At 47.9% G+C, this 21,258-nt stretch overlaps 1 protein-coding gene across 1 annotated transcript in view; it reads left to right on the top strand.

The window, feature by feature from the left end:
- TSPAN15 (tetraspanin 15) overlaps positions 1 to 21,258 on the top strand; it is a 79,063-nt gene that overhangs the window by 4,349 nt on the left and 53,456 nt on the right. The window lies entirely within an intron of this gene.

The following is a 21,258-nucleotide window of genomic DNA, read 5'->3' as shown; positions in this document are numbered from 1 at the left end:
GATAACGTACGTAAAGTCTATTTAGCACAGGAGCTGGCAGGTAAAAAAAACATGTCAAGGAGTTGTAGCCCTGCGGGAGGCCCCCAGACAGCTCAGGGCTCTGCTGGCCGAGGCAGGACGCAAAGCATTTCTAACACGTTCTCAGGTGATTCTGGTGCTGCTGGTCCAGGGACCTCACTTCGAGAACCACTGTCTCAAAGGGCAAGGACAAGGGCAGGGCTCGCTGCCTCTTCTGTGAGCTCCAGAAAACCCCGAGGGGCTGCCCACAGACTCTACTCTTGGTCATTGACTGTGTGCATGTGTGTCGGGTGCTGCCTGAAGCTGCAATGCTGTGTCTGAGTGATTGTGTGTGTGACAGACGTGTGTAAGCACACACACACTCGTGCACCTGTGCACGGGCCCCGTGCCGGGCAGGCTCAGAAGGGCAGGGCGTGTCCCTCGTTAAAGCTGAGGAGGGCTTCTCAGTCACCAGCATTGGTGGCCCTGCTGGGCTGCTGGGCTAAGTGTGTGCTTGGTCTCCTGGGAAGCCAGCCCCGTTCCTTGAGGAGGGGCTGCTTGCAGGGGCCCCTGCTCCTCCCGTGGGTATGTGTACCGTGGGGCCCCGGGCCTCGCCTCGCCCAGAGTCAGCTTCAGACACAACTGGCTCCAGCCCTGGCCAGGCCGTGGGGCAGAGGCCTGTTCCTTGTCTGGATCGGGCCACCAGCCTCTGTTTGGATGTCTGCCCTTTGCTGAAGGGCCTCTGCCTTTGATGCCTTTTGGTAGCAGCGGTAGCCACTCAACTTTAGGGCTTGTTTGTCTCATGCTCCACTGACCAGGGTTTTGGAGGTAGAATGTATAGAAATAAGGACGTAACCGCAGGGCAGTCTTCTCTGTTTGCGGTTCTGCCTCCTACTCCAGGCAGCCAGAATTTGTTGAGTTTCAGGTGCAAGCCCAGTGCAGGGCTGGGACACCCAAGACTGTGTCACCTGCCCGAGAAGCCCCAAATAGCACCCTTTCGTCTTCCCCCCAGCGTCCCGCCACCTCCACTGTGTATGTGAGGATTATGTTTTGGAGCTGTGGAATCCAAGAGTTTTATTTCCCCCTTAAATCATGTGCTCGCGCGGCTTTCCAACTATGTGCTTGTGGCCTCGTGGAAGGAGAGGGTGGGGGCCGCCCTGCCCCGGACAAAGAGTTTACCAATCAGCCTTGCCGCTCAGAGCTGGCCTGCTGAGTTCATCGCTAAACAATGTCCTTGAAGGCTGCTCTTTGTCAAAACAGAAAAACATTCTAAATTCCTTTAGCTCCTGTGGACGCGTCAAGACTCCAGTTTGCTCTTCGAGCATGTATGGGGGAAGTTCCCTCCGCCAGGAAGTGGAGGGGAAGGCCGCCCGTGGGTTCTGGCTGGCTGGGCTGAGGTGATGGCGCAGGTTGGGTACCCTTGGGAGATGACTCTGGTTCAGACTTTAGAGTGCAGGATGTTTATTAAGGAGCGCATGGGATCAACCCCTGGCGAAGGGAGGGCAAAGAAGCAGGTGTGGGCGGAAGGGGAAGTTGAGCGGTGATGGTGAGACAGCGGCCTTGGACAGCCCCCGGTTGACTCACTCTGAGCTAGAATGGCCTGTTAGAGTTACCCTCATGGTTTGTGCTACTGTGGTCTTGAAGCGAGCATCCTGGAGACCAGAGTCGGAAGTGATCTGTGTTTCAAGGAGTTTGGAGGAGAAGAAGGTGGGAGCTGCTGCAGGGATGAGGGAAGGGAGGGAAAAGGGGCTCCGGGAAGCGTTGTGGCCTGGGTGCCCCTCAGCAGTGTCCCAGAGATGCCTTTGGAAGTCGCCTGACCGTGTCTCTGGCTGGGCTTGGGCCCTTGATCCTGGCTTCGGCGGGTCACATGCAGCTGTGGGTCATCTAGTCACCACGAAGTTCACAGGGCTGTGGGCAAAATGAGGGTGCGGACAACGCACTGAGCTTTTTATTCCGGGGAATGAATCCCATTTGAAGGCTCAGCCTTCATTCTGAGACCATGCCCTTCTTGCTCTTTGGGTTAAAGTGGCCTTCCTGTCATGAAATAATGGTGACGGCAGATGGTAGCTGTGTTCCTGGTTTTTCTTTTTCTCTAATATTTCTTACTCAGTGGAATAACATTCTGGTGAGCTGTGTGGTTCCTTCAATTAGGTTTATGATATTTTATTGGTCTATGAAATTCAGAGACTCAGGAGCCCTGATCTAGTTCCTCATTTGGAGAAGAGAGGGGGAGCCCCCGAGAGGGGAAGGCTTGCCCTGGGTCCTCTGGCCCTGGAGGGGGGCCGCTTCCTGAGGGATTCCCTCGTCCTGCACTGGCCTGTCTGCCTCTGCTCGCTTGAGGCCCATCAAACCCACCTCCCGGTTACTTCCCTGTCACACAGGCAGGGAGCTCCTCAGGACCTGGATTGTGCTTATTTATGTCTGGTGTCTAGGAGAGTAGTCAGTATATCAGGTGCACCATAAATGTTGATTGAATCAAAATGTTGATGAATAAAATCTAAAATATGACTCAGGGGTGAGGGATGATAAATTATATATATAACATATATCATCTATCTGTATCTAATATATATATCTGAAAGCCTTATACTAATGGCACTGGCACTAATGGTGGGATTTTCGGGAACTTTGAGTGGGCAGGGCAGTATAAAGCCTGGTACATGGCACACAGTAGGTGCTCAGTAAACGCCAGATGAATAAATGAATAACAAATAATGAATAAAGTTGAAAACATCACCCTGTCAGGGATGATGGGAGTAGCATTCTTATTTTCACAGAATCTAAAGCTTAAACTAAAAGAACATGTCCATGTAGGTCGGGCAGAGCTTTTGGAGGATGTTGGGGTCTCTGCAGCATTCCAGGATTTATTCCTCACAGATAGCCCACCCCCCCCCCGCCTTGTCCACAGACTAGAGGGTCCCAGGCTGGCCCCTTTAGCAGATGGGCTCTGGGCCCTCCACCCGCTGGCCCAGAGTCTGGGACTTCAGCTGGGAGAGGGAGAGTTGCCGTCTGCCAAGAGCATGGGCTGCAGCTGACACCTTTTTTAAACACTGTGAGTGTGCTGGGGCAGTGCCTCCCCCTGAAAGCCTGAAGTTTATCTAGCTGGAGAAGAGAGGCCGCGAGTGTTTACATCTGCTCTAGTCCTGGTGTACACAGAGCTCAGAAGCTCTTAACACAAAACGGGTTCGTTTCTCCACATCAGGCTTCTGCAAAATCTGCCCATCTATGGCAGGCAGAGGAGGAACTGGGTGCAGCTTGCCCTAGGAGGGGACACCCTAACACCCGCTTGCTGGTTGCATGACTGGGGTCATCCCAGAGGCAGCCTGGGCGTTGCAGGCAGAGGGGACTTGGTGTCTGCCCCAGGTGCTGGCAAATGCGGCAGCAAGTGCTGTGGCGAGGAAAGGGGGGATGAGGTAAGGAAAGGGGGGGTGGCAAAGGGTCAGCGCTTCTGAAAGGGCTGAGTCTTAGGCCCTGCAGCGGGTCTCTCGACTGGGCAGGTGGTCTGATGGTCAGCCCAGAGTTAGGAGAAAATGTCATGTCTCTACCTTCATGAAGCTCCCAGCCAAGTTGGGGAGCCAGGTCCTGGAATAGCAGAGAGAACTCACTACCCCCTGTATTATCTGTCCCCCTCCACTCTGTCCTCTGCCACCATATGATCTTTTAAAAACACAAATCCACCATGCATTTCCTGCTTGAAACCCTTCAGTGACTTCCCATTGCTCTCTGGGTTAAGAGAAAAATAGCCCTATTCCTTTACCAGGTGTGACTGCTAACTCTCCCTCAGGACCACTTTCCTCTTGTTTCTTTTAGCAGTAGAACCTCCCCAGATGTTACCTGTCACCCGGCTGCCCAGCTAAGGACTACCTTTCCAAGCCTCCCTTCCAACCCAGGTGTGGTCACATGATTAAGATCTGGCCCATAGGATGTGGGCAGGAGCGATTTATATGTGTATATGGACAACTTCAAGGTCTCGTTTTTTTTTTTTTATTTATTTTTAATTAAAGTATAGTTGAGGGCTTCCCTGGTGGCGCAGTGGCTGAGAGTCCGCCTGCCGTTGCAGGGGACATGGGTTCGCTCCCCGGTCTGGGAAGATCCCACATGCCGTGGAGCGGCTGGGCCCGTGAGCCATGGCCGCTGAGCCTGCGCGTCCGGAGCCTGTGCTCCACAACGGGCCCTCGAGGCCACAACAGTGAGAGGCCCGCGTACCGCTAAAAAAAAAAAAAAAAAAAGTATAGTTGAGTTACAATGTTGTGTTAATTACTGCTGTACAGCAAAGTGACTCAGTTATACATATATATATACATTCTTCTTCATATTCTTTTACATTATGGTTTATCACAGGATATTGAATATAGTTCCCTGTGCTATACAGTAGGAACCTTGTTGTTTATCCATTCTATATATACCAATTTGCATCTGCTAATTCAAAACTCCCAATCCATCCCTCTCCCACTCCTCTCCCCCTTGGCAACCACCAGTCTATTCTGTATGTCCCTGATTCTGTTTCGGTTTCATAGATAGGTTCATTTGTGTCATATTTTAGATTTCACATATAAGTGACATCATATGGTATTTGTCTTTCTCTTTCTGACTTCACTTAGTAAGATAATCTCTAGTTGCATCCATGTTGCTGCAAATGGCATTATTTCGTTCTTCTTTATGGCTGAGTAGTATTCCATTGTATATATGTACCGCATCTTCTTTATCCATTCATCTGGGGTTCTTTTTGTTTTTTTGCTATTTTTTAAAAATTTATTTGTTTATTTATTTATTTATTTTTGGCTGCGTTGGGTCTTCATTGCTGCACGCGGGCTTTCTCTAGTTGCAGCGAGCGGGGGCTACTCTTTGTTGTGGTGCGCGGGCTTCTCATTGTGGTGGCTTCTCTTGCTGGGGAGCACAGTCTCTAGGTGCGCGGGATTCAGTAGTCGTGGCTTGTGGGCTCTAGAACACAGGGTCAGTAGTTGTGGCCTAGGGGCTTAATTGCTCCACGGCACGTGGGACCTTCCCAGATCAGGGCTCAAACTCGTGTCCCCTGCTTTGGCAGGCGGATTCTTAACCACTGCGCCACCAGGGAAGCCACATTCATCTGTAGATGGACATTTAGCTTGTTTCCATGTCTTGGCTATTGTGAATAGTGCTACTATGAACATAGGGGTGCATGTATCTTTTTGAATTATACTTTTGTCTGGATATATGCCCAGGAGTGGGACTGCTGCATCATATGGTAATTCTACTTTTAGTTTTCTGAGAAACCCGCATACTGTTTTCCATAGTGGCCACACCAACTTACATTCCCACAGTGTAGGAGGGTTCCCTTTTCTTCATACCCTCTCCAGCATTTGTTATTTGTAGACTTTTTAAGGATGGTCATTCTGAAGGTCTCATCTTTAAAGAGGCAGCTGGTTGCCTTTCACTTCCACTCCCCTCTTCCCACTGCCTGGAAAATGGCAACAACAGGAGCTGCCATCTTGAATCCAGAGAGGGCAGCCCTGTCTTATGGCTGGCAGAGCCCAGGGCTGTTACATGAAAAAGGAAAGGAAAAGAAAACAAACTTCTTTCTTACCTAAGGCACTGCATGTTGGGCTCTATTATAGCACTTAACCCTTCATAATACAGTATCCTTCAAGAACTTCCTTGGTGCTCACTCAGGTTAACTGTCTTTGTTCTATGCTCCAGTAGTATTTCTGTGCTTTCCTTCTTGTTAACACCCTGACCCATCACATCTGTTCAGAGTGGGTTTTCTCTGCTAAGCTAAGAAGTTCATGAGGCCAGGAATCATGTCTGTCTTGATTATGGCCATATCTTCCCTTCCCTCCATTGTGATGGGCACATTGTATATGCTCAAGGGTATTTGCTGATTAAGTAAGTGAATGAATACAGTGAAACAACTTGGGTGTAATATTAGGAATACTTTTTGCTATAAGCAACAGTGACTTAAACAAATGGGGGCTTATTTTTCTCACATAACCAGAAGTCTGGAGGTCAGTGATTCCATGCTAAACAGCTCAATGGTTTCAAAGCTCTTTGGGAATTTTGATTTTTCTTGGCCTTTACCTCATGGCTTCAAGATGGCTGCAACAGCTCCAAATATCATGTCCTTACGTGACAGCATTCCCATCCCAGGAAGGGAGCAGGAAGGAAAAGAACTCCCCTTCCAGGGCTTTCTCTTTTGTCAGGGAGGGAAATCTTTCCCAGGACCCTCCCAGTAGATGTCCCTTATATTTTATTGGCCAGAACAAGGTCACATGACCACCCTTAGCTACATGGGAAGTTGGGAGAGGAAGTGTCTTCCTTCTTCAGGACGCAACTGGATTTTGGCACTGTGGGACTCACTGGGGCTGGTGGGAAGAAGCCAGTTCTAAGAGCCCTTGCCTTTTCCTTACCCACGTGGTACCATATTCAGGAAGTCCCAGGGACCATGGGGTATCATGATGTGGTCACAAATCATGCGTTGTTCTTAATGCTTGCTGGAGAATGTCACTTTCTATCTCTTGAAATTCTCTTCTGGACACTGGCCTGCCCAGGAGACTGAGCTCTGCCAATGAGCTCACCTGTTCCAGTACAGTCCATCAACTATCATCTCTGTGGTCACAGCAGTAGCTGTGCACCACACACGTGCCCATGTGCGTGGTGACTGAACAAGTTATATAACCTCTTCATGCCTCATCTTCCTCATTTGTCAAGTGGGACTAGTTGTCCTATCTCATGGGACTGTTTTTGTGCCAGTACCTGGCACATAGGGCTAAATAAGAGCTTGCTGTTGTTATTTCATCATATCCCCATTTCACACATGGGAATATATGCTCAGAAGAGTTAAAGAACTTGCCCAAGGTCATGCAGTTGGGGGAGCCAACAGTCAAAGCCTGATCTGTCTGACTCCAGAGCCCACACACTTTCTTCTCCTACCACAGGGCTTCTCTGAGATGACAAATTTGTACTGAATGTTCCAAGGGTGGGGTGTCTTGCCACAGACACTATGTATGAATCCTTTTAGGGCCCGGATGGAATGCTGCCTCCTCCTGGAAGCCTCCCTGGATACTTGCTCTCTACTCCTCACTGGCACATGGAAGCTTTTCTGGAGGACACGGGAGCTGCCCCTTGTCTCTTCCTTGGAGGGCAGAGAATGTCAGTCTTGGCCAGTGTTGTGGTCATCAACACAGATACAGTCTTAGCCCTCCGGGGCACCTAGTCCTGATAAGGACACTGATGCCCAGGTGAGGCACTCACTCCACGTCAGACAGCCAGTACTAACAGAGCTGTGTCTGGAGCTCCAGCCTCCAAATTCCCCATGCAGTGCTGTTTCCTCAGGGCTCCCTCCATGACGTGAGCACTTTGCAGAAACAGCAGCTCATCCAAAGGACACCCTCATTCAGGTTGGACTGAGCGTGGGGATCACTGGAGATCCTGGCCTGAGACTAAGGGAGATCATCTCTGATCTTTCGCCTCCACCCCCGTTCCTACCTGGGCCGAGGTCCTGGGTCCGTCCCCTGCACGTGTGTCAACTGCTGCCTGAGTGTCTGTAATACACAGATGACGACACTGAGGACAACATCATTGCTTTAATCCTTGTGAGCACAAGGGCTTCAAGCAGCCTCTCAGTCTCAAATGATGATTGATGAGGATGATAACGATAACCATGGCCAGGGTTAAGATTTATTGAGCCAAACCTCCTTGTAATAAGTGTGCATAATCTCTAATCAGCAGGTCTTCCCGCACACACTCCTTTCTCCTGCTGTGTTCTGCATCTCAGAAAACTGACCACATCCACCCAGTTCCCCAAGCCTGAAACCGGGGCATCACCATCAGCAACTTCTGCCCTCGCTCTCTCCCCACTATCACCTACTCCCATCCATTCTACATCCTAAATCTTAACCCATCCACTTCTCTCCATTCCCACTGTTTGTCCTCCCCCCTCCAATTCCCTGTTCAATCTACTGAGAGCCATAGGCTCTTGCCTCAAGTCTTGTGGTTCCCAAACTTTGCTGCACGTTAGAATCACCTGGGGAGCTTTGAAAACGCCTGATGCCACGTCACACCTCAGACCAATTAAGCAGGAGGTATGGGGGTGGGAGGCAGGCATCAGTGCTTTTTATTTTATTTATTTTTTATTTTTTTGCGGTACGCGGGCCTCTCACCGCTGTGGCCTCTCCCGTTGTGGAGCACAGGCTCTGGACGCCCAGGCTCAGCAGCCATGGCTCACGGGTCCAGCCGCTCCGCGGCATGTGGGATCTTCCTGGACCAGGGCACGAACCCGTATCCCCTGCATCGGCAGGCGGACTCTCAACCACTGCGCCACCAGGGAAGCCCCATCAGTGCTTTTTAGAAATCCCCAGGTGGTTCCAGTTTGCAGACAAGTTTGGGAACTACTCTTCCCTTGTTCCGAGACCCTCTTCCACACACTTTCACTTGGGCAGCTTCCACTTAATCTGGCAGGTCTCTCTTTCTTTTTTTAAAATTTATTTGGTTGCACTGAGTCTTAGTTGTGGCAGGCGGGCTCCTTAGTTGCAGCTCGCTGGCTCCTTAGTTGCAGCCCGTGGGTCCTTAGTTGTGGCAGGCGGGCTCCTTAGTTGTGGCTCCAGGGCTCCTTAGTTGCGGCTCACCAGCTCCTTAGTTGTGGCATGTGAACTCTCAGTAGCGGCATGCGTGTGGGATCTGGTTCCCTGACCAGGGATCGAAACAGGCCCCCTGCATTGGGAGCACAGAGTCTTATCCACTGTGCCACCAGGGAAGTCCCTGGCAGGCCTCTCTTTAACATTGCTGCCTCCTGGAAGCCTTTCTGGAACAGACAGATCTAAGCAACTGCTCCTCCCCTCGACACTTAACCACTCTGTGTTGTTATTGCTTTTTCAAATGTCTGCCTTCCCTCCCTATCACCACCCCCTTCCTCACTGAGTGGAAACATTAATGGAACCAATCCTCACAACAACACGAGAGGTAAGTTTTATTAATCTTATGATTTTGAATATTGCCCCAGGTTTTTATTTTTGCAGTTTATCTGTTTACAGTGTTTGAAGCATAAAGAAAAGCATTTTCTCTTTAAATGTGGATGTAGATATAAAGATGTTTGTTCTTAATACTCTTAAAGCCAGTGTTTTCCTGTTTTCTGTTTGAAATGCCCAAGCCATAGCTAATAATTCCTGAGGGACCTTGAGACTATGGAAAATACCCCATATTTAAAGCTGATCATAGATTATGGTTATTTCCTCTCAATCATCTACCGATGTTGCTTTTCTGTGGTCTAGATTCAAGAGCTAAAAATGAAGAATCTAATGTTTGCTTGATACTCTTTTTTTTTTTTGCGGTACGCGGGCCTCTCACTGTTGCGGCCTCTCTCATTGTGGAGCAAAGGCTCCAGACACGCAGGCTCAGCGGCCATGGCTCACGGGCCCAGCCGCTCTGCGGCATGTGGGATCTTCCCGGACCGGGGCACAAACCCGTGTCCCCTGCATCGGCAGGCGGACTCCCAACCACTGCGCCACCAGGGAAGCCCTGCTTGATACTCTTTTAAGGAACCTATTCTCTCTGCTGGAAGATTGTAGCTTTTTCTCTTTTCTCTATGGAATTCAGGAATTTGCCAATTTATACCCTGTGTATAAAAGAGTATCAGTTTTAAATATGGTACTCAGTGAGTCCTTTCAGTTTGAAAGCACAAGTTTTTCTTCACCGGGAACTTTTCTTCTATAATTTCTCTATTTTCATATTATGTAAGAATGTTTTCAGGTGTAAGTAGCAGAACATTTGAATAAAGAATGACTTGAATAAATAGTTGCTTATTTTCCTCACTTCACAAGGCACTGGGTAGGCAGCTGCTGGCTTGGGTTCTGTCGTTTGACAACATCAGCGTTTGGGCTGGTATCTCCTCAATTCTCTTGGCCTCTCTCTTGTGGTCACAGGACGGTTGCCGCAGCTCCAGGCACTGTGTTTGCAGTCAAGTTAGGAAGAAAGGAGAAAAAAGTGCGGCACTAATTGCATATGCATTTTATATCAGAAAAGACGAAAGTGTTTCTGGATGCTTATGTCTCATGGGCTGGAACAGTGTCATATAGCAAGGGAAGCTGGTAGTAAGTGTCCAGCCTCCATAGTGGAGTCAGAGGAGGGAGGAGGAGGTTGGCCACGGGGTTCAGCTAGTCAGCCAGTAGCTTCTGCTACATTTCTTCATCCTGGATCTGGCCTCCACATCTCTTATCTTTTTCTTCTGATTTCCACGTCTTTGTGTTTTTTGCTCTGAATTGTGAGGTACTTCTCTCGCTTTGTCTTCCAGACTCAATTCCCATCCCTGACTGTCTCTATTAAATTGTTATATTGGAAAGTCATACTTTTTAGGGAATTCCCTGGCGGTCCAGTGGTTAGGACTGTGCCCTCTCACTGCCGAGGGCCCGGGTTCAATCCCTGGTCGGGAACTAGGATCCCGCAAGCTGCGCAGCGCGGCCAAAAGAAACAACAAAAAAAGAAAGTCATATTTTTTAGTTAGCAGGAATTTTTTTGTGTGTCCTCCAACTGCATCTTCCCATAACCAATTTTTCTTTATTTGAAGTCCTCTCTTTCTTGCTACTTCTACTTAACGCGCTCACCTAGGGCTTCCTCCCGTATGTTACTGAGTCCTTTTAAATAGGTGTGATTTTTCTTTCCTTCCTCATATTTTTTCCCCCTTGGTCCCCATAGAGGCCAGGCTGTTGACATGTTTAGAACAGGGACCAAGCCAGTAAGCGGTGGAAGACACAGCAGTTTATGCTCTCCTGGGCCTTTGGCGAAGGAAAGGTCTGGCAAACAGTCACTCCTTCGCCTCTCTCCACTCTAGGCATCCCTGGAGGCTCGCTGGCCACCTGCAACCCATCAGTCCACCAGTGCTGCCCCCCACTCCGTGGTGGTCAGCTGGGCGGCGCAGGCCCCCAGGACCACACACGGCCTGCAGGCAGAAGCAGCCCCTCCCTGAGAAGAGTTAGGGTTCCACGGGGGTGGGGGCAGGTCACCTCTGGGAACCAGAAAGTCCCTTCTACCTGGTGCCGAAAGGAGGCTGTGCCCCTTCTCCCACCTCTGGCCCTTCAGCTGTAGCTCAGGAGGGTGGAGCCCCAAACCTGCTCTTGCCCTTGGAGATGTAGGGTCTCCCTGCGGCCTCAGGTACTCCTTCCTGGCTTCCGGGTTATGTCACGCAGAGAGTGGGTGGCAGGCAGGGGGAGGGGGTAAGGGATGTGCAATCACTGCTCAATCAAGGCAATCTCAGGATTCACTTGAGCCCAGTTTATAAAGGTTTGGCTTTTGCTTAATACCTGGGTACACTCTGTACAAACAAATGTTATAAATCCAGGTGCGACTTACCTGTCTGCTAAAACAGGCCTGGTAGGGCTTCTCTGGAGGCATTTTATCGGGAGTTTGAATTAGTGATTTCAAACAGTGGGTTATGACTAGTGTTAAAAGCGACAGTATAGAAAATATAAGAACGCATCCTGCGGCAAGGGTGAGTTTGTTTCATGCAACTTTGCTCAGTTTTGTGTTTTGTATGTACATTGGGCTGTAACGTAAACTACAGTTCTGGGTCATGTTAAAAAAAATGTATAAGCAGGGGAATTCTCTGGTGGTCCAGTGGTTAGGACTCTGCACTTTCACTGCTGTGGCCCGGTTCAATCCCTGGTCGGGGAATTAAGAGCCCACAAGCCATGCAGCGCAGCCAAAAAAAAAAAAGTATAAGCGGTATTGAATTGGAGGATGTTCTGGGGACAGTTGTTTTGGCTTCACAAGAGAATAAAATTAGAGGAAGATGAGATCCTTTACTAGAAGAATTCCATAACTCCCTCCACCCCAGCTGACTTTATTTATTTATTAAAAAAAATTTTTTTTAAATTTATCTTTGGCTGTGTTGGGTCTTCGTTGCTGCGCGCGGGCTTTTCTCTAGTTGCGGCGAGCGGGGGCTACTCTTCGTTGTGGTACTTGGGCTTCTCATCGTGGTGGCTTCTCTTGTTGCGGAGCACAGGCTCTGGGCACACGGGCTTCAGTGGTTGTGGCTCGCGGGCTCTAGAGCGCAGGCTCAGTAGTTGTGGCACACAGGCTTAGTTGCTCCACGGCATGTGGGATCTTCCCGGACCAGGGCTCGAACCCACGTCCCCTGCATTGGCAGGTGGATTCTTAACCACTGCGCCACCAGGGAAGCCCCCCCCAGCTGACTTTAAATGCAGGTTCCTATGGCATTTATGATGCACTAGAACTAACTACTGTTTGGCAGCCTAAACTCATGGTGTTTTTCCCCAGCCCCTACTTGACCCTCCAGAAGTCAGACCAGCCTGCTTTCTCTGCAGTCCTCGTGAAATCTCAGAGAATTTGCTGGGGCAGAGAGGCAGCCAGCATTGCTCCAGGGTTTGGAGGGAAGCTTGAGGAGGCTGAGCAGGAGGTGGAAACCAGCCCCGGGTCCGAGTTCCTGCGCGGACCCTGAAGGGCTGTGTGACTTTGGGCGCACACTCCGAGACTGTGTCTCCTCGTGAGTGAAGCAAGAAGTATCCTCCTCGTCTTGTTTCCCACACAGAGCGATTCTGATGACCCACAGAAAAGGAAAAAAACCACATTTCAGTCAACACATGTTTGTAACAGAAAATGGCATTTTGCTAGTGGAAGGCCTTTTGTTTTCTCTAAGCCGGGCAGAGGGGGACTTGGGAATGTACGACAGAATGTAGGTGCTGCAGCTGAGGTGAATTTGCTCAGCAAACAAGAAAGAGGAAGTTGAAATGGCCTGAGGGGAAATACCGGAAGTAGGAGAAAGGAGGCGGCGTTTCTGGGAGAAGAGAACTGGCTCCTCCCGGGACAAGTTTTTCCTCAAATGTCTGTGTGACTGGCTTTCTGGTGGGAGCCCGGGGGAGGACGGAACCTGCAGTCTGAACGGGGCTGCAGGCAGAGCCGGCCCGCGCTGCGAGGGACAGCTGACCTGTGGCTTCCGTGTTTAATGAGCAGCTATGTGTGCCCAGCACCCCCCCAGGTCCCCAGATACCAGGTGGTGAGATGGCCCCTGCCGACAACCGAGTGGGGAGGGGGGCGATATCCAAGTAAATCTGGGGGTGGTGAGGGTTCTAATAAGTGGGTGAAAGCACTTTGTCAGCTGTAAACTGGGCAGTCTACCTTTAATGGGGTCCCCTAGCAACCAGCACAGGGCAGGATGCTGTGCCCTGTTAACCTTCCTGGCATAGGCCAGCAGATCCATGTACGTTTTCTGAGTGTAAAACCTTACACCCCTTCCTCAGTAGCTGCAAGATCAAGTCCAGACCCCACTTCTGTGTCCCCCAAGGCCTATTCCTGGTACCTTCTGACCACCCTGGGGGCCCAGCCACCTCCTCTGAGACTCCCCTTCCCCAGCAGCACCCAGCCTTCCAGAAGCAGGTGCCCTGCCCTCCCGAGTGACAGGTGGAGCTATTGCTGCCGCCCTGATGGCTGGCACTCACCACTCCCAGTGAGTCACGCAGGCCTGGCCCAGCAGCCATTGTTCCCACGGTGCTTTCCCAGAACGCCTGGCTGGGCCCCAGTGAGACCAACCCCTACAGGTGGCCGGCTGCGAGACTCCTCCTCTGTCAAAGCTCTGTGAGGCCAGCTTGGAATCTCCTCCAGAAAGGCCCCTCCCTTATGAGGAGAAGAGATGGGAATGGCGTTTTCTCAGTCTGTCAGCCCTTGGCATTGCCCACTTAAAAGAATCTATTACTTAATTTAAAAATGTACAAAGGATAAAAACAGAAAATTTATAGAACCACCAATGGCTGATCAACATGTAAAAATACACTTGACCTCACTAATTATCAGGGAAATGCAAAATAAAAGGGAACATTTTTCTTTTTAAAAAACATTTATTGTGCAATATAGCACACATGTAGAAAAGGGCATAAAAGATAAATAGGTAGCTGTAAGCAGGATTCTGGCCTTCTTTGAGCTTGAGTTCCTCTGTCCGTTTATGAGGCAGGTGGACCTAATGATATCTGAAGATCCTCCCAGCTCGGGTACTCCTTGAATCACCACTGTCAGCCTTGGTTTACCGCTAATTCCCTCTGTGACCAGGGGAAATATCCTAACCTCCCTGTTTTCTCATTTGTAATTGGGCATACAAACACCTATCCAGCCTACCTCCCAGCGCTGGCAGGTGGCTCCAAAAATTTTGAAGGAGAAACCAGCCAGAGGATAAATGTCCTAGGAGGGTGGATGCTAGGCTCAGGGCCAGCACCTGGGCTATGAAGAGATGGAAGGGGTTCTGGTGGTCTCCAAGGCCTGGCCCCCTCCATGTCTACTGGTCCCCATTGGACTGCACAGAGGCAACCCAGCTGTGGGCAGATTTGACTCAGTTCTTTAGGAGCTGTTTTGTTCTAGGTACAGTGCTTGATAATTTCATTTGGTTACCTTGAAGCATCCCATTTCACAGATGGCATTGGTGTCCCAGGAGGGTAACAAAGTTCCCAGTATCCTCATTCAGAGTTGGCTTGCACGTGGTAGGTCTGGCATGTAACCTGCCCCCTGACTGTGAATCAAATGTTTTTCACGAAGCTGTGCTGCTTCAGGGAGCTTGACTCACCTTCAGCAGGTCCCCTTCGTCCCACTCCTATCCCAAGGGATCCCTTAGAATGAGTTTTCCTCTTTCCCCCATGATAACCTTCAGATAGCTGAAGTCACTGGTCCTATCCCCTGAGTCTTCCCTTCCCCTTTCTCTGACTTTTCCTCTGAGGGCACAGTTTGAAGCCCTCACACCACTGGCTAGTCCCTTCTGAACATCTGTGAGATCATGGGAAGGGTAGAAAGAAATAGGATGACCATCTTGTCCTGGTTTTGCACAGGACTCTTTTAGCACCAAAACTCCTAGATCCCAGGAAACCCCTCAGTCCCAGGTGAACTGTTACGGTTTCTAGGGACTGTCCCAGTTTTAAAACTGAATGTGCCATGTGCCCCAAGCCACTGATAAATACTAGTTATTGAGATGTTAACAGCTGTTGTCTGGGGGAAATAGGATTGTGCAGTCAAATATAGTTGGGAAAAGCTGCATCCCCATCTTTCCTCCTGGAGAGAAACAATATCCATTCTCATATTAAAGGATATGAAAAAGTCCTGCAGCATTTCCCAGACTTTTTTGATAGATTCTTTTTAAGGAAACACGTAAAAGCTCAGAACTACCATCTTGCAGAAACACACAATAACACTATGTAAAGTTTCAGCTCTGATCAGTATTGAACTCTTAATGTTTGCACTGTTGTGTATTATTTCTCTTTGCTTTTTAAGGCACATAGTTAACACGTTTCATTCTAGTGTAGCTGGGGCCACAACTGCATTCAGTAGAAAGCACATCATTTGCTGGCTCAGAGTATTTGACCTTCCCACTGGAGAAAAGTCAGTTTACTTCTCTGAACCTCAGTTTCCTCATCTGTAAAGTGGGATTCATCACATCAAATTCCAGGGGTGGTGGGGAATTAAGAGGTGATTATGTGAGGGACTTCCCTGGTGGTGCAGCAGTTAAGAATCTGCCTGCCAGAGGGAGGAACACTCCCAAACTCATTCTACGAGGCCACCATCACTCTGATACCAAAACCAGACAAAGATGTCACAAAGAAAGAAAAGTACAGGCCAATATCTCTGATGAACACAGATGCAAAAATCCTCAACAAAGTACTAGCAAACAGAATCCAACAGCACATTAAAAGGATCATACACCATGATCAAGTGGGGTTTATCCCAGGAAAGCAAGGATTCTTCAATATACACAAATCAATTAACGTGTTACACCATATTAACAAATTGAAGGAGAAAAACCATATGATCATCTCAATAGATGCAGAGAAAGCTTTCGACAAAATTCAACACCCATTCATGATAAAAACTCCAGAAAGTAGGCATAGAGGGAACTTTCCTCAATGTAATAAAGGCCGTGTATGACAGACCCACAGCCAACATCGTTCTCAGTGGTGAGAAACTGAAACCATTTCCACTAAGATCAGGGACAAGACAAGGTTGTCCACTCTCACCACTATTATTCAACATAGTTTTGGAATTTTTAGCCACAGCAATCAGAGAAGAAGAAGAAATAAAAGGAATCCAAATCGGAAAAGAAGAAGTAAAGCTGTCACTGTTTGCAGATGACATGATACTATACATAGAGAATCCTAAAGGTGTTACCAGAAAACTACTAGAGCTAATCAATGAATTTGCTACAGTAGCAGGATACAAAATTAATGCACAGAAATCTCTTGCATTCCTATACACTAATGATGAAAAATCTGAAAGTGAAATTAAGAAAACACTCCCATTTACCATTGCAACAAAAAGAATAAAGTATCTAGGAATAAATCTACCTAAGGAGACAAAAGACCTGTATGCAGAAAATTATAAGACACTGATGAAAGAAATTAAAGATGATACAAATAGATGGAGAGATATACCATGTTCTTGGGTTGGAAGAATCAACATTGTGAAAATGACTCTACTACCCGAAGCAATCTACAGATTCAATGCAATCCCTATCAAACTACCACTGGCATTTTTCACAGAACTAGAACAAAAAAATTTCACAATTTGTATGGAAACACAAAAGACCCCAAATAGCCAAAGCAATCTTGAGAAAGAAAAACGGAACTGGAGGAATCAGGCTCCCTGACTTCAGACTATATACTACAAAGCTGCAGTAATCAAGACAGTATGTTACTGGCACAAAAACAGAAATATAGATCAATGGGACAGGATAGAAAGCCCAGGGATAAACCCACACACATATGGTCACCTTATCTTTGATAAAGGAGGCAAGAATATACAGTGGAGAAAAGACAGCCTCTTCAATAAGTGGTGCTGGGAAAACTGGACAGCTACATGTAAAAGAATGAAATTAGAACACTCCCTAACACATACACAAAAATAAACTCTAAATGGATTTTGAATGTAAGGCCAGACACCATCAAACTCTTAGAGGAAGACATAGGCAGAAAACTCTATGACATAAATCACAGCAAGATCCTAGAGAAATGGAAATAAAAACAAAAATAAATGGGACCAGAGGAAACTTCAAAGCTTTTGCACAGCAAAGGAAACCATAAACAAGATGAAAAGACAACCCTCAGAATGGGAGAAAATATTTGCAAATGAAGCAACTGACAAAGGATTAATCTCCAAAGCATACAAGCAGCTCATGCAGCTCAATATCAAAGAAACAAACAACCCAATCCACAAATGGGCAGAAGACCTTAACAGACATTTCTCCAAAGAAAATATACAGATTGCTAACAAACACATGAAAGAATGCTCAATGTCATTAATCATTAGAGAAATGCAAATCAGAACTACAATGAAATATCATCTCACACCGGTCAGAATGGCCATCATCAAAAAATCTACAAACAGTAAATGCTGGAGAGGGTGTGGAGAAAAGGGAACCCTCTTGCACTGTTGGTGGGAATGTAAATTGATAGAGCCACTATGGAGAACAATATGGAGGTTCCTTAAAAAACTACAAACAGGACTACCATACAACCCAGCAATCCCACTACTGGGCATATACCATGAGAAAACCATAATTCAAAAAGAGTCATGTACCACAATGTTCATTGCAGCTCTATTTACAATAGTCAGGACATGGAAGCAACCTAAGTGTCCATCAACAGATGAATGGGTAAAGAAGATGTGGCACATATATACAATGGAATATTACTCAGCCATAAAAAGGAACGAAACTGAGTTATTTGTAGTGAGGTGGATGGACCTAGAGACTGTCATACAGAGTGAAGTAAGTCAGAAAGAGAAAAACAAATACTGTATGCTAACACATATATAGAGAATCTAAAAAAAAAAGAAAGAAAATGGTCAGAAGCACCTAGGGGCAAGACGGGAATAAAGACATAGACCTACTAGAGAATGGACTTGAGGATATGGGGAGGGGGAAGGGTAAGCTGGGACAAAGTGAGAGAGTGGCATGGACATATATACACTACCAGACATAAAATAGATAGCTAGTTGGAAGCAGCCACATAGCAGAGGGAGATCAGCTTGGTGCTTTCCGACCACCTAGAGTGGTGGGATAGGGAGGGTGGGAGGGAGGGAGATGCAAGAGGGAAGAGATATGGGGACATATGTATATGTATAACTGATTCACTTTGTTATAAAGCAGAAACTAACACACCATTGTAAAGCAATTATACTCTAATAAAGATGTTAAAAAAAAAAAAAAAAGAATCCGCCTGCCAATGCAGGGGACACAGGTTCGAGCCCTAGTCCAGGAAGATCCCACATGCTGCGGAGCAGCTAAGCCCGTGCGCCACAACTAATGAGCCTGCGATCTAGAGCCTGCGCACCACAACTACTGAGCCCGCGCGCCACAACTACTGAAGCCCGTGTGCCTAGAGCCCATGTTCCGCAACAAGAGAAGCCACCGCAATGAGAAGCCCGTGCACTGCAACGAAGAGTAGCCCCCACTCACCACAACTAGAGAAAGCCCACACGCAGCAACGAAAACCCAATACAGCCACACACACACACAAAAATACAAAAGAGGTGATTATGTGAAGTCCCACAGCTCAGTGCCTGATGCTAAATAAATAACTGGTCAAGAATAAATGGAGATCCTTGAGAGTTAAGATGGGATGGGAAGGAGAAGTGGCCTAAATTCTGAGCCACGAGATGGCACTAAAAGGAGTCAAGGAAAACCTGAAGGACAACAAAAGTCTCTCCTCAAGAAGAAATATATAGACTCAAAAATGCAGTACTTTGGGGGAAGAATTGGAGGAAGAGGAAAAAAGGAGATGGGTGTTTGAGTTTAAAGAATTTTTTTGCCTCTAAGAATGTACCAGTTATCTTCTGCTGTGTAACAAACCATGCCAGAATTTAGTCCTTAAAACAACAGTTTCTAAATTGGTTCTCTAAGTTGGCACGTTTAGGCTGGGTTCAGCTGCTGGTGCCTGGATTCCTTCACATAGATACAGTCAGATGTGGCATGGATGGGCTGGATGGTCTAAGATAGTTTCACACACATGTCTGGTGGTTGGGGACTGCCAGCCAGGAACCTTGCTTCTATCTCATGTGGTTTCTCCAGCTAGCTCATACTTGTTCCCATGGCAGTGTCGTTCCAAGAGGGCCCAAGGCAGGAGCTGCAAGGCTCTTGATTCCTAGGCTTGGAACTCAACCAACCTCACTTTTGTCACATTCTATTGGTGAAAGCAAGTCAGAATGCCAGCATAGATTCAAGAGGTAAGGAAACAGATTCTATCTCTTGATGAAGAAGCTGCTGAAATTCCTGACCATTGAAACTCTTCCACATAGGTGCTAACTCATGCATATTTGGCCTGGGAGGCTGTTTGGTGGGTTGGGAAGAAGTCCATTTATGCACTCCCACGTGAACGGCTTTGTACACCTGCCTGCTAGTGTATACTTCCCTGTTTTGTCTGCACTTGCTGCCTCCATTTCTTCGCTTCCTTTCTCTCCTCCATCCACTCCAATCAGGATTTTGTTCCTATTGTTCCATTGAAAGAGCTCTTATCAAAGTCACCAGTGACCCACATCTTGCAAAGCTGATGGTCAGTTCTCTGCTCTGTGCCACCCGTCCCCCGCCGCACTCTCAGAACATAGTTGAAGCCTCAGCGTATTAAGGGGGGTTCCCAGGACATTAAGTGCTGTTGAGCATCTCTTAACTTCTTTTTTTTTTAACATCTTTATTGGAGTATAATTGCTTTACAATGGTGTGTCTCTTAACTTCTTGAAGCCCTTTCTTCTCTAGGCATCCCTGTCACCTTTCTGGCCTCATTTTCCTTCTACCTCACTGGCTGTACCTTTTCTGTTTTCTTTGCCAGCCTCTCTTCCTCTCAAAGGAAGGGGCCCCAGGGTCTGTCTTTGTCCCTCTACTTTTGCTACATTTTCTCCCTAGATGATCTCACATAGGCCCATGATTTAAATTGACCTGATGACTCTCAAATTTATATCATCCAGCTTAAACCTCACCTCTGAGTTCCCTGGACAATTCCACCTGGATTTTGAAAAGATAGTTCAAAAAGTTAAATGGCCAAACAAAGTAATTGATTTTTTTTTTTAAAGGAAAGCTTTTTTCTTTTTTTTTGGCCGCACCGTGCGGCCTGTGGGATCTTAGTTCCCCGACCAGGGATTGAACCCGTGCCCCCTGTAGTGGAAGTGCAGAGTCTTAACCACTGGACTGCCATGGAATTCCAGTAATTGATTTTTTAAAAAAATTTACTTATTTTATTTATTTTTGGCTGCGTTGGGTCTTCGTTGCTGCGTGCGGGCTTTCTCTATTTGCAGCGAGCGGGGGCTACTCTTTGTTGCAGTGCACGGGCTTCTCATTGTGGTGGCTTCTTTTGTTGTGGAGCACAGGCTCTAGGCATGCGGGCTTCAGTAGTTGTGGCACGTGGGCTCACTAGTTGTGGCCTACGGGCTCTAGAGCACAGGCTCAGTAGTTGTGGTGCATGGGCTTAGTTGCTCCATGGCATGTGGGATCTTCCCGAACCAGGGGTCGAACACATGTCCCCTGCATTGGCAGGCAGATTCTGCGCCACCAGGAATCTGCCTTCACTGCGCCACCAGGGAAGTCCCCAGTAATTGATTTTTGACCCACTTTCCCCCAGCAGCATTCTTTGTGACCTCCCTCACCTTTGTAAATGACAGCAACATTTACCTAGTTGCTCAAGGCAAAAGCACTTGGGAGCATCTTGATTTCTCTTTTCCTCACATTCTACACCCAATCTGTCAGTAAGCTCTGTTGGTTCTATCACCAAGATATATCCCCAGTGCAGCCACTTGTCATTCTTCCCAGTGCTGTACCCCTAGTCCACAGCCTTTTGCACTGAGACTGTGCAAAGGCTTCCTAACCAGCCTTCCTCACCCCCAGCCCTGTCTCCTGTCTGTCCTCCATGCTGCAACCTTCTTATTTATTTATTTATTTTGTGGCCACCACGCGGCATGTGGGATCTTAGTTCCCTGACCAGGGATCGAACCTGCACCCCCTGCGGTGGAAGCTCAGAGTCTTAACCACTGGACCACCAGGGAAGTCCCAGCTGCAACCTTCTAAAGCTTAAATCACATTCAGAATCACGTCCCTGCTTAAAACCTACCAGTGGCCCTCACTAAAACTGGAAACAAATCTACACTGTTTACGAAAGCTGTGAGGCTTCTTCCTATGCCTCTGATCTCTCCCCGTTCTACTCTCCCGAGGTCCTTGCATGAGCCACATGGACCCTCTCAAAGCTGCTTCTTCTCTCATGGCCTTTGTACCTGCTGCTTCTTCCACTAGAAGCTCTTCTCCCGCATCTTTAGCACATATCAGTA

This window comes from Pseudorca crassidens, chromosome 16, assembly GCF_039906515.1.
Source record: "Pseudorca crassidens isolate mPseCra1 chromosome 16, mPseCra1.hap1, whole genome shotgun sequence".
NCBI classification, from domain to species: domain Eukaryota; kingdom Metazoa; phylum Chordata; class Mammalia; order Artiodactyla; family Delphinidae; genus Pseudorca; species Pseudorca crassidens.
The sequence above is the reverse complement of the archived record's forward strand: the minus strand, read 5'-3'. Positions and strand labels throughout refer to the sequence as shown.